The sequence below is a fragment of the Apodemus sylvaticus genome, chromosome 7, assembly GCF_947179515.1.
Source record: "Apodemus sylvaticus chromosome 7, mApoSyl1.1, whole genome shotgun sequence".
Taxonomy (NCBI): domain Eukaryota; kingdom Metazoa; phylum Chordata; class Mammalia; order Rodentia; family Muridae; genus Apodemus; species Apodemus sylvaticus.
The window spans coordinates 89,800,552-89,813,665 of record NC_067478.1 but is presented as its reverse complement, the minus strand read 5'-3'; positions in this window follow the sequence as shown (position 1 = coordinate 89,813,665).

The window sequence follows — 13,114 nt, the reverse complement described above, 5'->3', positions numbered from 1 at the left end:
ATTGGTTGAGGGATAACTAATCAGAATATAGTGTATGAAAAAATCTATTTTCAATAAAAAGGCATAAGATGTTGTTGACAGGAGTAAAGGTTTTTTTTTTACATAAATGGGAAGGTAGTCTATGTTGAGGAGTCAAATGCATTCACTTCATGTGTTTGGCTGTCCTCAAATTTTCCAGTTCAATGGATTGCCTACATGAATCCTGCTCTTGTAATTACATATATTGACAAGATGATCCTAAAATGCTCATGAGAATATACTCAACCTGGAATAATCAACAGAAGTTTGAAAGAGTTAGACATATTGCATTTCTCCATCAAAAAGGTTTTTTATCAAGATTATAAGCCATTTTCATAATTACATAGAGTAGGCAACACAGAGTAGAAAACTTGAATTGACAATAATTCCTTGTGTTGTCCCAATGATTGTGCCTTAAAAGTTAATCATAAAATTCAATGAAAAACTAATTTTTAAACAAACAGTACTAGAATAATTAAAATAGCTGCATGGGAAATAATTTCTTAGATCATTTCCTTAAACCAACCACAAAGCTTCATTCAAACATAGACTTCCATAAAATGCTAACATAATGTAGTCTTATTAAAAACCTGTATCTTTTTTATCTTTCATAATGATATCTTAGATAAGATGTCAAATTATCAGCTTTAATAGAACAAATTGATGAATTAAAAATTAATAAAAATATTTTTTTAAAAACCAGTGTATATCTAGGTCTAGATATTCAGCAACATCATCTAGAAAATGAAACAGACTGTATATAAAGTAGTTTAATGTTTTTTATGCACTTTCCTGATTAAGGATTCAATTACAATACAAAGCACTCTTAAGTATTAAAGACTAAATGAACAGGCCAATTAAAAGCACTCAGATAATTGGAGAACATAGTGTCATATGTTGTGGCAGAATGTAAGTGTAGGCTTTCAGGTAATGTCAGTAAATATCCGTGGTTGTGGAACCCTAATTTGTATGAGGGTCTTACGTTGTGTGGAGGTTGAAAAGCATTGGGACAAATAGAATCCAGGTACTCACTCTTTCTCTGCTTAGAATGCGCTGTCCAGATCAGATGTAAGCTAAACTAAGTGCTTTCTACAGCCAAGAGCTCTGGATAATGCTGATGTTGGTGATTCAAAGCAGACTTCTGGCTGGCCTTGTTTTCAGCATCGGATTCCAGATCTTAGTCTCTGCATGACTCACATATACATTACAAGCCAAATGTTATGATTCATCTAAGAGTTTCCTCATGCTTCAACCCAAAGAACCCACCAAAATGACATTATGTACTGTACACAGAATTGTTGATATATAAGCAATGTCATCACCATTTTTAGAAGGTGCCTCCCTGAAGAAATGCTTTCATCGGGGATGAGCTGGTGCAAAGTAGAAGTAATTAAAAGTTGCTTTTTTTGCTTTGTGTGACACTCATTACCTCCCTTGTGTATAATATGCTGTGTGTTGTAAACTAAATCAATCCTTATAGGCTAGCAATTAAAGCTATCAAGTATAGTTCGCAAATATCTTTCTGATGACAACTTACCATCTAAGAATAATTTAGATGTTTAAAGCTAATCTTTCTATTCTTGCCATCTTCCTGGAGAATTTATGTCTTATCATTTTTATCGAGTTTCCCCATTTTAATTATTTCCTAATTTTCTTTTTTGATTGTGTGAGGTATTTGTTTGTTTTTTTTTTTTTTTTTTTTTGGTTTTTTTTTTCTTGTGATTTTTGGAAACAGGGATTTTCTGTGTAGCCCTGTCTGTCCTAGAACTTCCTTTGTAGCCTGAGCTCGCCTTGCCCTCAGAGAACTCCTTGCTTCTGCCTCCCACATGCTAGGATTCAGTATGCTTTGGCACAAATAAATTGAATGGGATGTTGGTGAGCATCCTGACTTAAAGAACTTGGAAAAAAGAAGAAATCTTAGGACTAAAACCAATGTGGACAACATAGACACTGTAATATAGTTGTAGATGTTAATGGCTCAGACTTTGTTCTAAGTTATTATTAAAAATTACATATAAACAATGAGAGGTATCAAATTTAAATTTTATCTCACCTAATGAAAATAGAAATCTCCATGCAAACCAATGTGTCTCAATCTGTTCATACATATTAAGTTATAGCGATATTAATGTATAAGGAAGAGTACGTGTTTATATATCATAGACAAGCAATTAGTAACATACACTTAAAATCCTATTCTGCAGAACAAATGAATAAGAAACAATATTTAAGTTGCTTTATGTTGTTTTTTTTTCCTCCTTTTTTTTATTCGATATAATTTTTTATTTACATTTCAAATGATTTCCTCTTTTCTAGCCCCCCACTCCCCGAAAGTCCTGTAAGCCCCCTTCTCTTCCCCTGTCCTCCCACCCACACCTTCCCACTTCCCCGTTCTGGTTTTGCCGAATACTGCTTCACTGAGTCTTTCCAGAACAAGGGGCCACTCCTCCTTTCTTCTTGTACCTCATTATTTGGTAAAAATAAATAAAGGTTCTCTGAGAATGGAATAATGGAGTTTTGTTTTCATTTTCACTGCTTGATTTTTAAAATGTTTACTGTTTTATATGTTCATACACTGCAAAATGAATTTGATGCCTTTCAAATCCTTAAGAGATAACAAATTCAGGGATAAGAGAAAACAATTTGAATCATTTTTAAGAATAAACATTTTAGATTTTATTTATCTCAAAATAGAAACATACTAAAATCAGGAAAATATTAATTATAGAGTCTAAATTGTCCAGGGTATATGATCAAATTCAGAGAGTCCATTTATATCAAGCCTAATATATTTTAGTACTTATTACAGGGCAATGCTGTTTTAACTTTGATTCCTTTACAGTTCTTGAATCAGTTTAATTTTCAAGCAGTTTGAGCAAATGCTGCCATATCAGTCTACAAATGTGATCCACTCACCAGCACCTGGTCTTCCTGTTCTTCCTGGTATTAATAGAAAGGTGGACCCTTTACATTACTCGTCTTAGTCAGGTGGTCATTCTAGTTGTAAAGCTGACCTTTGTTGTCACACAGACTACAGGGCAACCTCTTAGCACACATTCACACAAAAACACTATGCTTAGAAATAGGCCCTGCTGGGAAAATGTGAAACCTGTAATCACACAAACAGTGCATATACTCATGAGGCCTGCAAGCATGTTCTGTTATGGTCTCTTAAGATTGTGAGGCTTAATGATTTGGAAGGCATCTTACCATGTGAAACTACATTTCATGATCATCGCACTGTGACAGAATCAAATATTCTCAGAAAGTACTCTCTTTCCACAAAGTTTTCTAATTCTCTTTCTTCCAATATTTTCAATTATTTAGAGATTTTGTGCTGTGCAAACAATTTCGCTATAATAGCTAATTTCACTGAATGCCTATGACTATATAATTCTGTGGGTGGTAGTATCATCATATTTACCCTCTTCATTAGGTGTTTTTCTAGTTGTGACAAAATAATTGACAAGGAAAGGCTTTCTGTATCACCTTCAAACACACTCAGAGACATGTCTTCTGACTGATTCCTACCTACATAATCGAATATTAACCATCAATCCATCTGGAATTTGAACACAGAATATAATCTATCTCTTCTTATATGAATACAATCAGGTAGTATTTAGGGAAACTTTGACACACCAAAAAAATGCATTCTAGCACAACATGTCCAAAATTACTGAAATTTGATAGTAGATTTTGTAAGCTAACAGGTACGTCGTGTATTACAGAACAGTAAAATTGATGGAAAAAGTAGATGTAGCCACGGTACTAGGCATAACATTTAGTCACATTGTAAGAATCACTGTCTACTGCATTTAAATTTTTATTTTTCTCTACAGTTAATTGGTAGATACAAATTTTAATGCATGAAAGAAATATCAGCAGATATTTACAAATAATTAAAATATACTTATTAAAATATTTAATTTTGTTCAGTCACCTCATCATCTAATTTACACATAGTTTCTCTGGTTAATGTTATACGACCTATTCATTTCATTTTGTTTAAAATTTGTGAGAAAGTGCTCATTCACTAACTAAATATATGCAATTATTTTCAATCGTTTAACTTTTATTAAATGCAAATATTATAAATAACATAGTCAAGGAAAAATATTTGTGAATATATATGTGAATTATTTTTTTGACCCTTTAAGATGGGAGTTGTTTCTACATCAACAAGAATAGGATAGAGCAGGATTTATAGAATATGTGTCCTAGAGCAGAATCTGGGGCAAAGCTCAGCTTTTTGTGTGCTATTGATCTAATAGACTGCATCATAACTCACATTCACAGGGAGAAAAACTATTTGTTAAGTTAAGCCAAAGGAAGGAGGATTACCATATTTATCTGCTATTGCAGAGACAGATAGCAGGAGACAAATCAGAGGACCCAGGAATGATTTGAAGTGACTCAAAACCTATTGACACTATTCTTTTTAAACAAAAGACAAAAGAGAAGTAAAGGAGAAACTAAGATGTCTGTTCTCTCCGATCTCTTCCCTGAATGTCGGAAGTGTCATGGGAGCACATGAATGGTGAATGCATTGAATTTGTTTGATTTAGGTTGGAAGGTCACATGTGGGAGTTACTATAGCCACTAGAGATCTGTCCTTTTGCTTTTTGCATTCCTTTATCATGATAAAATGGGTTATGGAAAAGCTGGCAGGAGAAAGAGCCCAGTGCAAGCATGCATCTTCTCGTGTTACAGGAACAGGACTCCAGTGTAGAAAGGATTAAATCCTGGCGTGCCTGTCAAAGAGACATTCCAAGCTCCTCTGCTCTCCTTGTTACTAAGAAACAAAGCATAAAAAATATCTTATGACCAAGAATTGGAACCATGAGAGAATTTCTGTTTTATTACAAACTTCAAATGTACTGTATACATTCTGCAATCTATACATGGATGACTTCTTTCACATATGCAGAAATATAAGTAGAACTTAGTAAAATTATGAGGATTACTGTTCTCTAAAATGAAATACTCATTTAGACCATAATGAACACAAGTACATTCTGGTGGGGAATGCTGACTTCATAGTTTTCATGGCTACTTTAGTTCATTAACCAATAAAGTGCTTACTTTCCGTTGCATTGCAAATATAGCTGGTTATGAGAGTTTTTGAGCAGGCATCAAATGCTTCTTGAATTTTGTTGAAACTGTACAGTAGCTAATTTGCTATATCTTTTCTGATTTTCTTATTTCAGATCAATATACATAATATTCGATGCTCTCTTCTGACCTCCGTGGGTAACTGGTCACATGCCATTCACACAAGCACTTACACATAAAATATAACTAAATACACAAATAAAAATACTCTTTGCTGCTTCATTTTTATAAACTTATTTTTTTCTTCTAATTTTTAATTGCTAGAAGTAATCTAACTCCCCCAAAGAAAAGGATATCCCAAGGTAGGCGCTGGTCTACACTGTACGCTTATCACTTGAGTGGCTAGCATAGGAGTGTAGAAAGACAATGAATGTGAGGCAAGTCTAGGCTGGTTTAAAGAGGAAACACTGTATTTAAGACAATGTAATCCATGCTCATACCAAGAGAGACAGAGAGAAAGAGACAGAAAGAGAGATACAGGCAGAGAGAGTAGAAACAGAAAAGAAGGATAGAAGGGAGAGGAAAGGAGGGAGGGAGGGAGGAAGTTTAGATGGTATTCTTATTCTATAAATGTGACTTGGACACACAGAAATGAATGACACAAATGTCCAGAGCATAAACGACAAGACCAAGACAGGATATATGTAAGACTTGCCCCATAATTCACGTTCCATGAATCAGGTTCATGTGTAAAATATGAATCACCAGGGAGATAAGAATAGTTGTATTAGAACTGAACTGATCTGGAGAGATGGCTCAGCTGTTAAAGGCAGGCTCACAACCAAAAATAAAAGAATTAAACTGAAATGTCCAGACTATAAATAAGCAATGAACTGTTGGACATAGTAGACGTTTGGCCTGGGGCTGGGGTGGGGTGAGCTGTGGGGGAGATCGAGTAAGTATAAGAGCAAAATCAAGGCAGCTTGTGATCAACATGTGAGTTAAAGAATGTATCCATTGCCAGTTGGTACAGTTTATTAAAAATAGTGTTTCTGGATCCCCATTTCTTTTCTTTATTTTTCATACTGCATCAAAATTACTTTTTTACTACTATGAATATCAATCTTTTTTTTTGAAGATATTTCTTTTTTTGGCTAAATTTTATTTTATTTTATTTTTTTATTCAATATATTTTTTGTTTACATTTCAAATGATTTCCCCTTTCCTGGTCCCCCACTCCCCGAAAGACCCATAAGCCCCCTTCCCTGCCCCTGTTCTCCCACCCACCCTTTCCCAGTTCCCTGTTCTGGTTTTGCCCTACACTGCTACACTGAGTCTTTCCAGAACAAGGGGTCACTCCTCTGTTCTTCTTCTACCTCATTTGATATGTGGATTATGTGTTCGGAATTCCAGTTTTCTAGGCTAATATCCACTTATCAGTGAGAGCATACCACGATTGATCTTTTGAGACTGGGTTACCTCACTTAGTATGATGTTCTCCAGCTCCATCCATTTGCCTAAGAATTTCATGAATTCATTGTTTCTAATGGCTGAATAGTACTCCATTGTGTATATATACCACATTTTTTGCATCCATTCTTCTGTTGAGGGATACCTGGGTTTTTTCCAGCTTCTGGCTATTATAAATAGGGCTGCTATGAACAGAGTGGGGCATGTATCCTTATTACATGCTGGGGAATCTTTTGGGCATATGCCCAGGAGTGCTATAGCAGGATCTTCTGGAAGAGAGGTGCCCAGTTTTCTGAGGAACCGCCAGACTGATTTCCAGAGTTGTTGTACCAATTTGCAACCCCACCAGCAGTGGAGGAGTGTTCCTCTTTTTCCACATTCTTGCCAACACCTGCTGTCTCCTGAATTTTTAATCTTAGCCATTCTGACTGGTGTAAGGTGAAATCTCAGGGTTGTTTTGATTTGCATTTCCCTAATGACTAATGAAGTTGAGCATTTTTTAAGATGCTTCTCCGCCATCCAAAGTTCTTCAGGTGAAAATTCTTTGTATGATAGTCTAACTAAGTGACCCAATAAACTCCACTAGAGAACTCCTACAGCTGATAAACAACTTCAGCAAAGTGGCAGGTTATAAACTCAACTCAAGCAAATCAGTAGCCTTCCTATACTCAAAGGATAAGCAGGCTGAGAAAGAAATTAGGGAAATGACACCCTTCACAATAGCCACAAACAGTATAAAGTAGCTTGGGGTAACTCTTACCAAACATGTGAAAGATCTGTATGACAAGAACTTCAAGACTCTGAAGAAGGAAATAGAGGAAGACCTAAAAAATGGAAAAACCTCCCATGCTCATGGATCGGCAGGATTAATATAGTTAAAATGGCCATTTTGCCAAAAGCAATATACAGATTCAACGCAATACCCATCAAAATCCCAACTCAATTCTTCATAGAGTTAGAAAGAGCAATTCTCAAATTCATCTGGAACAACAAAAAACCCAGGAGAGCTAAAACTATTCTCAGCACCAAATGAAATTCTGGGGGAATCATTATCCCTGACCTCAAGTAATACTGCAGAGCAATAGTGTTAAAAACTGCATGGTATTGGTACAGTGACAGACAGGAAGATCAGTGGAATAGGATTGAAGATCCAGAAATAAACCCACACACCTATGGCCATTTGATCCTTGACAAAGGGGCTGAAAACATCCAATGGAAAAAAGATAGCATTTTCAACAAATGGTGCTGGTTCAACTGGAGGTCAGTATGCAGAAGAATGTGAATTGATCCATCCGTGTCTCCTTGTACTAAACTCAACTCCAAATGGATCGAGGACCTCCACATAAAGCCAGACACTCTGAAGCTAATAGAAAAGAAGCTGGGGAAGACCCTTGAGGACATCAGTACAGGGGGAAAGTTCCTAAACTGAACACAAATAGCATATGCTCTAAGATCAAGAATTGACAAATGGGACCTCATAAAATTACAAAGTTTCTGTAAGGCAAAGGACACCATCAAAAGGACAAATCAGCAACCAACAATTTGGAAAAAGATCTTTGCAAACCCTACATCAGATAGAGGACTCATATCCAATATATACAAAGAACTCAAGAAGTTAGATCCCAGAAAAAACAAATATCAATCTTCTTAAGTAAAACAAAATGGCAGTTGAATCTTTTCTCAAGAGACAATTTTTAATCCTCCTGAAATTTGAGAATGAAGAATATCAGGTCACAGAAGCATTCGAAGATTTCCATAGACTTCAGCTTCAAGTTTCTAGAAAGGGAAATGGACTGAATATAATTTTATAATTGATTTATAAAGCTACAACTGGATTCATTCTAGAAAGGGCACCAAGTACTTTGTTCGGAAAATATTCCAAATGAGATTAGAGAGCTACACAGTTGCTCTGGGCTACAGTTGCCAGTGGGCTTAACAAGGAGCTGAAATCAAATACTGTAACATCATCCCTAGACCTCACTGTGGATATCTTCAGGAAAGGAAATGCATAAAATACATAAAGATACACTGATGCTTCTATTTTCAAAAACAAATCGGACAAGATTGTTGTTTTGTGTTATGTGTTATAAAATATGTCAGTTACATAGATGAGCCTACCCTTCCATCACGGATGCTCACTTGTGATAATTTGAATGAATTTCTACATCGTCAGCTCATTCTTTTCTTGTAAAATTGATTAGTAAATGTGTACAAGTGAATTTACTTAGCTGGCTCAAAGATTTTTTTGTTTCTTTGTGTTATCCTTTACTTTGTGATAATTGAACTCTTTTAAACATTTACTTTGATATATGCTTCTACTTTTAAAAATTCCCGGCAAGATTCATTTTTAGTATTTTTTATTTGTCATAAATTTACAGTATAGATTATGTCAGGCATAAAGTATATCAACTTCTCCACAAACTTTAGTTTTATTTGTATTTCTCTAAAATAGAAACAGAACACATGTGGCTTTATAATGTTTCATACAATAGCAAATTAAACCCATTCTAGACATGTTGCATAACGGCTGTAATCATTCTCAGCCTTCCTAATGCTGCCACCCTTTAATAGAATTTGTCGTGTCCTAGTGACCCCCAACCATATTATCTCATTGCTACTTCATAACTATACTTTTGCTGCTGTAATGAATCATAATGTAACTCTCTGATAAGCCACCACTGTGAAAGGGTCATTTGACCCCTAAAGCTATCACAACTTACAGGAATGAGTGGGAAAGTACGGTGAATACTAATTGTAGTGTGTGTGTGTATGTGTGTGTGTGTGTGTGTGCGCGCGCGCATGCTATAACTATGAATCTTTGTTCAAATAATTTATCGTGATAATTTTCATTAAACAACTCATTTATTATCTCTGTTTTTGAGGAATAATACTGTGATCTTCTGAACATGTTAAAAGTATGCAATTCTTGATTAAAATATTAGTTTCAAAGAGCCCTTAGCAGTAGCTTTGGTTGTTCATTGCTTCATGAGAGGAAGGTATGTCTGTTTGAGACCCACATAGAGCAGATGGGTAGAGAGCAGTAAACCTGATATCTGTACAAGACTTGTCATGTCCCTGTGAGCACCTGCTACGCTCTTCGCATCTCTAGTCAGAGATGCTAATCTGTTTCCTAAGGTTTAAACTCACAGGCTCTGGGCTGTCCTTCCTAGAGCCCCAGTATGCATACCTCTGCTGAGGAAAGGAGAGCCCCAGGAGAGTTCCAGACCATCAGTGTAACTTTACTAGTTTAACTTTATTGCTGTGACAAATTACCATAGATGTAAAGGCTTTCAAACTTACCAACTTATTAGCTTAGCATACTAGAGATTAGTCTAGTGGGTCTCATTATACTAAATGTTAATGTCGACAGTGTTGTGATCTCAGTTCATTTCTCTATGGCCTCTGTCTTCTACTATATTTAAAAGAATATTTGATTGTATCACAAATATCTAACATAACCTGGTATAACCTCATTAGTTAAGCTGGTTAGCAATCTCCATATTCATCAGTAATTCTCCCTTGCTGTGCAGCCAAATATGGTCACTGGTTCCAGTATTAGAACATTGTATCTTTGAGGAGATCTACCGTGCCTATCATGCCAGCTGATGGGCCTCTTGCCTGCTGTGCTATCCAGTTCCAACATTACTAGAGTTCTCCAGGGCAAAAATGTTGAACATTGTCACAGAGATAATCAGCAGGCTCTCAGTCAGTCTTCCCAAGCAGTTTCTTTTAGTAACTGACACTTCAGTTGTTGCCTGCCATCAATCAGTTATTTGGCATCATTAGGCCTGGGCATACCTTCTTTGAACTTAATTTCAGACCAGTGTTTCTTCTTTATACCTGCAGGAAATTGGGCTGGAGATTTAGTTCAGCCCACAGAGTACCTTCCTAGCATGCACATAGCCCTGGTTTCAAGACTATGCACTGTATAAACTGGACATGGTAGAATTTAGCACTGGGTATATGTCATCGACGATTTTATAGTGATTGAGTTTGACACCAGTTTGAAACGTATAAATGCCCATTTCAATAAGATATTATGGTAAATCTATGTCTGAACGTATTGTCATGATAAACTGTTCATTTCACCAACAGATATCTTTCCAGAAAAGGGATTTTTGTGAAACAAAATTAAACAAATCTGCATTTAATTAGCAAAAGTCAAAATAATTTTGTTACCTAATCCATGAGTCTGTCCTATCCCAAGACCTGGAAACAATGATTTTAAAAAAGCTAGCAGTTTTTCTTCTTGTATATGGTTTTAAACCTAGCCAAGGGTGCCGGTATATTTCTGACTGGCAATTGTTATCTAAGACCTAATGGTTGTTTAAAGCAACAACCCACGAGAATGGTATCTAGCACAGTCATCAACTGGGAGATTAGCAAAGGATCAAGCAACCCTAGCCAGTTATTAATAGATGGTAAAAGTTAAAAGCCTAGGGCAAGGCGGTCAGAATGGAAAAAGCTGTGCTGCAGCCAGAGGAAAGGAGCCAGGACAAGTGGCAGCAGCACACAGCTGCTTGGTTCTTGAGGCCCTAGGTGAGAAAGTCACACTTAAGTGTGAATGACAACAGCCAGACATATTTATTCAAGAGAATATATGTATGCACCAACTAAGGAAATTGTCAAGGAAGAAGTTTAAAGAACGGATGGATCTACACAGATGGAAAATGTGATGCTTGGTTAGTAACACTAGGATAGAAAATGTATCTTTGATTAAAGCCAATTCATGAAGTGTTTTATATTTTCTACATAGTGTGTCTTACTTTTTCTTGGTTCTCAGTGTTGTCTTTTGGAGATGGCATGGAAGTTGCACGTAAGAACCCATGGACCTATGGTTAGATACACAGGACTGACACAAGATAATATTCCACCACAAGCTGGGGAAGGCATCCTGAGACCCTACCATTGGCTGAGAAACCATAGTGTTAATGGCTGCTGGGGTAAAGAGAGTTACTTTTCCTTAGATGTATAGTCTCCAGTAGTCCCCAAATCACAGTAGTCAGCACCACACCCAAGTAAATATAGACAGCAGTAATTGGACTTAGTAGTATATACATATGTACATATATATATAGTATCTTATATATATTCATAATTTAAACATATGTATATATATATATATATATGCCTACCTAGAAAGAGATGGTGAAGAGTGGAGGATGAATGTGAAAAATTCATTGTATGAATGAAATATTCAAAGAATAAATCATAAACATATAATAAATTACATATATATATTATTGAGTGTGAATTTGTAAATAGGAGATTTTTGGAAGTGTGTTCTCTCCACCTTTCTGAGTTCCACGTCATGAACTCAGCCTTTCAGGTTTAAAGCTGAGGAATGAAAGCAACTAGACATGAACATAACAGAAAGTTTTTGAGGAAAGAGGGGTATAGTGAGAGGTGGTAGGGAAATGGGAAGAAATTTGGGCGAGAATGGTCAGCAGGCCCTGTGTACATGTGTGAACTTATCTAAGAACAAATTTCATGAATAAAAGAAATTGAAGCATGAAACATGAATTCGTGGTGCTCACAGATAGCAATCATTTCTAACTTGAATATTGAACCTTTTACAATGTAAATATGAATAATATTTTAAAAATTAGAATTTATTCACTCTCTCTCTCTCTCTCTCTCTCTCTCTCTCTCTGTCACACACACACACACACACACACACACATACACACACATACACACAATGGGCCTGATGAATAGTAGCCCCCCCCTACATTTTATTTTATTTTTTATTTTTTTGGTTTCTTTGATTTTTTTTTTCAAGACAAGCTTTCACTGTCTAGCCCTGGCTGTCCTGGAACTCAGTCTGTAGAGCAGGATGGCCTTGAACTCAGAAATCCACCTGCCTCTACCTCCCAAGTGCTTGGATTAAAGGTATGAGCCACCACTGCCCAGCTTGACCCCTACATTTTAAATGTTTCCATTGAGTATAGAATTTTAAATTGTCCATTATTTAATCCAACACTTCTAAAAATATGATTGTATTGCTACCTTTATTTCTTAAATAATTTAAACATGAATTACATTTTTGTTCCTTTAGAATAAAAATCATATTTTGGAAGTTTTTTATAACCTTTTTCTTCAATTGCTTTTTACAGTCTTTCAGAGGCATAAAGCTTTATTTTCATCTCATCTGTCTTCTCATCATTCTGAGATTCTTGGTAGGTTGAAAATTAATTAATATAATTCTTCATTTCTCCAAGTTAGCACATGTGTCTTTTTTTTAATTTTTAAAATTATTTTATTCATTGAAAATTCCACACAATATATTTTGATCATATTCTTTCCCCTTCCCAACTCCCCTCAGATCCTTTGCTCCCCAATCCACCCAACTTCGTGTTTTTTCTCTCTATTAAAAAGAGAGAAAGAGAGAGAATGACAACACCAAAGACGTGCGGTCCTTTTTGTGTAGGCCAGCAACTCCTGAGCATGAGGCCTGCCCTAGACTGTGTTTTCATATACCTAGTGTCTATCTCCCGGGAAAACTGAATTTTTCCTCTGCTAGCAGCTATCAGATGTAAATAGCTTCTAAACTTGGCATATCTGTACTCTT